Source organism: Cervus canadensis, chromosome Y, assembly GCF_019320065.1.
Source record: "Cervus canadensis isolate Bull #8, Minnesota chromosome Y, ASM1932006v1, whole genome shotgun sequence".
Classification (NCBI taxonomy): Eukaryota; Metazoa; Chordata; class Mammalia; order Artiodactyla; family Cervidae; genus Cervus; species Cervus canadensis.
The window spans coordinates 750,960-755,871 of NC_057420.1; the positions used below are offsets into that span (position 1 = coordinate 750,960).

General features: G+C 49.0%; 1 pseudogene; it reads left to right on the plus strand.

The window, feature by feature from the left end:
* The first annotated feature begins 693 nt into the window (after window positions 1–693).
* On the plus strand, window positions 694–4,056 carry LOC122436374 (annotated as a pseudogene).
* The last annotated feature ends 856 nt before the right edge of the window (window positions 4,057–4,912 follow it).

Here is a 4,912-nt window from a genome sequence, read left to right on the forward strand (position 1 = left end):
CCTGACACGGCTCAAGCCTAAGGCACAAGCTGAGGGATGCACTCTGCAGCGGGTGCACGTCGGTGAGGTCGGCATGAGCCCCGCCCGCTTCCCCGTGCCACCACGATCCCCTGCACCGCCCCCCGGCCCCCTGCCCCACGCCCTGCCCAGGGCTTGTAGTTTGGATCCCAGGTGCGCCCCTCTGTCCCTGAGGTACCCAGGAACCCTGTCTCACCTGTGTGGAGCACACGGAGTCGCCCGCTGCCCCAGAGGCAATGTCAAGCTTGAGGATGGTTGCAGCATCAGGTTCAGGTTCTTTGCCTTCGCCTCCAACTGGCCTGGCTCTCCCGGTCGCTGGTGACGCACTTCTGCACTGTTGGTCAGGCAAAGGGCTTGCGTGGACCGGCGCACTCTGCGCAGGGCCGAGTTTGGCCGCTGGGTCACCTGCGGCCAGAGTGCCCAGAATTCCAAGGGGCGTGTCCCGGTGTCTGGAGGTCAGGGTGTGGAGTTCGGCCCCTTCCGGCCACCATCCTACGCGTGCGTGGGGACGCACAGTTCTGCGCATGCGTGTCTCCCCTTCCCTGCTCATTGGCTGTCGGCAAGGAAGCTGTGGGTAGTGCCACGTAGACTGCGGTAGGTGGGCAGGCTGTGCCGGCCGCCTGCTGTGCTCTCGCGGCCAGCTTCTTCGCCCCTCGGGGCTACTGCCAGAACACCATGGAGAGTGAGACGGGGCCAGAGGAAGGCAGCATCACCCCGGGATCCTGGATCTTAGTTGTGAGCCTGGGTCTTCATGAGGGAGGGGCCCTGGGGCCTAGCAGCCCGGTGGGGGCGGCAGAGGTGATGCAGGCCCCAGGTGGTGTGCCAAGCGAGGAGGCCACCTTCTACTGGGTGGAGGCAGTGGAGGAAGGTGCTGTCCTGGAGGAGGGAGAAGTGGCGGGAATCGGGCAGGAGGTCTAGCTGCTGGTGTTAGACATCATGGAGGAGGTGGAGGTGGTGGCGTAGGAGGAGCAGGAACAGGTGTCCTTGGAGGAACAGGGCCAGGAATATCCAAGGCCCAGAGCTCTGAGTGACCGGCCTGCACTGGAGGCGCTGGTGGCCCTGCAGCTGCAGCTGGAGCCCGTAAATAAGAAAGCCCAAAGGGCGCACGCTCGCCTGAAACGTAAGAACTGTCAGAGGCGGACACTGCATCTAGAACACAGAAGCGCCATCATCCAGGGAATCCGTGGTTTCTGCATCGAAGTTGTATCCTTTGCTGTGGTGCTTGTGATTTTTTTTTTTTTTTTTCAAACCTGTGCTATTGCAGGAGCAGTTTACAGATCTGAGAGTTCTGGTACAAAATTTATTTTTTTGGATCATGGGTATTGGTTACCATCCTGCATATTTGTTCCTCACGTTAGGTGTGATGTCCTTGCTGTTCTGGCTAGCACAAATCGGTACTTGGGCTTTACTTGCAGAGGTCCCAGTCAGAATTGTCATTAGCACCAGGGACTCTTCAGAGAAAAGGCTTCTCTGGAATCCAGGTCTTCTTCGAAAACCTGAGTGTATTTGTGCGGAGGTTGGCATGTGTACATGCTCATACTGGTTGTAGCTAGGAGTGTGTGTTCTCCAGAAGTAAGCTAACTTTCAGGAGGCTGAGATGGAGTTTGGGGCCTTCCTGTTAGGAAGAGAACCTCCTTCTGGTAGTGCATTCCTAGGCACAGCTTTGTCTGGCATTCAGACAGTCTTCATCAACAGAAATGTGAAGAGTTAATTACGAGCAAGTTGAAGTCAGACAGTGCCATTCTACTCTTTAGGCTAGCTTTGTTCTTCCAGCACTTTTTACCTCGAGCATCTAGAGGCTCCTTGACCTAAAGCAGTTTATGAACCACCCCCAAATGTCATGTATGATGACCAACCAAGACCGAGATATGCTTCACTCCATGACCAACTTGAAGGTCAGGCAGGGGACACTGATCGTTGTGGAGGGGAGGTGACTGGGGAGCGGAGAGGATGTGGTTTATCCCTGAAGACAGGAAAGGGCAGCTCTTCTGTAAAGAGGTTTCACACCACCCCCCACCCCCCCCCCACCCCACACACTTTGTCCTGGCAGGTGGAGGAACTCCGGCATCCCACTCATCACTGCAGGATCACATTGTCCTTTTGTAGGAATGGATATTTCCAAAATGAAATGATTGTTAAGGAGTAACTCATTAGTGTCACTGGTAAGAGGCAGCTCCCTGGATTTGGGGGGTGGGGGCAGAAAAGTGGAGGTTTTTGAATTGGAAAGTGATTTAGGTCTTTCTCCCATACTCCTTCTCCTGCAGGATACCAAGCATCCCGTTCCACTCCAAATCAGTGGCACCAGGGGTTTGAACGTAAGGCATACAGCCACAGGAACCATAACAGCAGTGTTAACTTCTTCAACTGGCTCTCTGACCACAGCTTCACAGGACCTGACCGGATTGCTGAGGTGGGGTCCCAAGTGGGCACGGGGCCAGAATTGGTGATTTATGTGGGAGTTCTTGGCGGTGCACAGGAGGGCTCAGGGCCTAGCCGGCCCTGTGCTGACCTTGTTCATTGCCCTGGCAGGTCATCATAAAGGATCTGTGGCCCAGTCCTTTGCAGTACTGTGTGAGGAGGAAGGCTTCACCATGAGAGCTACTGGGAGGACTAGAGGTGAGGAGCCCAAGGGCTGAGCACTGGCGTAAATGTTGTCCAGGAGCTTGGGTCGTTCATTTCACTTGAGGAGAAAGTGAGACTCTGCAGAATCCAGAGTGACACCAGGGCATGAGGGAATCGACAAGAGATAGCAGTGGTAGAGAACTCTAGTGAAAAACAGGTTCTAACTGGAGAAGCTGGAGGTAGATGAAGTGGCCTGGTGAGGCCAAAGTCACTCCAATTTATATCTGACTCGGCTGCACATCTCTGAACTGTCTTTCCATGGCCAACAAGTCCACCCTAGGCTCCTCTTAAATTGGGGCCCACCTACTATTCCTCATGAAGTCCCCTTTCCACAAAGGTCTGTGAGTCTCCTTTGTTCAAGGCTGTTCCCCACTGACCATCCTTTGATTCCATTCTGATCATCACGCTTGTTTTGTTGTTGTTATTGTTTTTAATTTTCCTCTGCATCTTTTTCACCTGACACCCTCATTCTGAGAAGACTGACCACTGTGCAGGATTATGGAGAATAGTCTTCTATTTGTTTTAACTGGAGGATAATTACTTTACCGTGACAGGTTTTGCCGTACACTGGCCAACATGTATCACCCATAGGTATACATGTTCACCCCCCCAAATGCTGAACCTGCCACCCACCACCCTCCCCTACCCGTCCTTCCAGGTTGTCCCTCAACATGACTTTGGTTGCCTTGCTTCACGCATCAAACTCGCACTGGTCATCTATTTTACATGAGGTAACGTAAAAATAGGGCTATTTTCTCAAATTAACCCACCCTCATGTCCTCCCACTGAGTCCAAAGTCTGTTCTTTATGTCTGTGTCTTCATTTGCTGCCCTGCATGTTGGATGTTCAGTACCACCTACATGGTCCTCAACTACATATATTTGTGTTAACATACAGTGTTTGTTTTTCTCTTTCTGACTCACTTCACTCAGTATAATAGGCTCCACGTTCATCCCATCTCATGAGAACTGACTTTGACACGTTCCTCTTTAGAGCTGAGTAACGTACAATTGTGTATCTGTATGCCAACTTCCTTATCCCTTCATCGGCCGATGGACATTTGGTTGCTTCCGTGTCCTAGCTATAGGACAGTAGTTGTACAGTGAAGACTGGGGTGCGTGATGTTTGGTATGTGCTTAGAGGAAATGTGAAAGTTCACAGTCACTCTCTCCTTGGAACTGCCTTGCAAGTTTAAAGCTGTCTTTAGTGTTTTCAGAGAGGGTAGGTTTACATATGTATGTCTCTATTCTGTTTTGAAAGGAACCCCCTGATTTTGAGAAACTTAATGATGGAGTGTCCCCCTTTACCACAAATAGGATACCTAATAAGCTGATTCACGTGCAGATCAGTGGCGAGCATAGATCTCTTGGACTGGAAAGTAATGAAGAGTGGCCTGGATCAAGGGAAACGGATTGAGAGGGAGACACAAGTAAACCTGAAATAATTCCAAAGGATAAATAAAGAGCATCAACTAATTGTATGTGTCTGGGTATTGTTTGGGCAGGTCCTTACACAGAGATGTTGCTGTTGCTTTTTTTTTTCTCAGAGCCTCCCTTGGTTGGCGGAGAGCAGGGGCTAAAGAGAAATACAATACCCCAACTAGATGAGGTCTACTCAAAAGGACAGAGAGCTATTTAGTAAGGATTACTCACTGTGCTGGTCACTTTTTGAGCACATTCTTAACCTGATGAAAAAGGGGCTATGTGACTTTCTCCCACCAGGGTTCCTCTTTTCCAGAACCCATGTTTTTATTTTTATTCTTTGACCTTTGATTATTTTGCTTTATTGGGTGTTTGGATAAATACAAGATTACTTCCTATTTGAGTGACCACCGCTATGACTAATGAAAATCATTACATAGCTTGTTCTATATAAGGCCAGCTACTCTGGATTTTTTTTTTTTTTTTCATTTTTAACTCATTATTTTATCAAGTAGACGAGATTTTAGAAGAGTTTTTTTCAATCGACACAGTAAGGGAAAATATTTTGGATATTTCCCGATGCTTTATAAAAGCTATTCAAGCACTTTTTCCTGAAATTTAAGTTTTATATTTTGAAGTAGTATTTAAAACCACTGATATGACTAGCCTAATGAGTGATATTTGACTAGAATTCTTTTGCATATGTTGCAAAAATTCATATTTTTTATGAAAGTCAGTGGATTTTGATAAATTACAATACAATGACCATGTCCCTGGGAAGACAAATTATAAGAGAGAATGTCATAAGGTTTGAAATGCAAATGTTGTTACGAAGGAGGATCATATGCCCC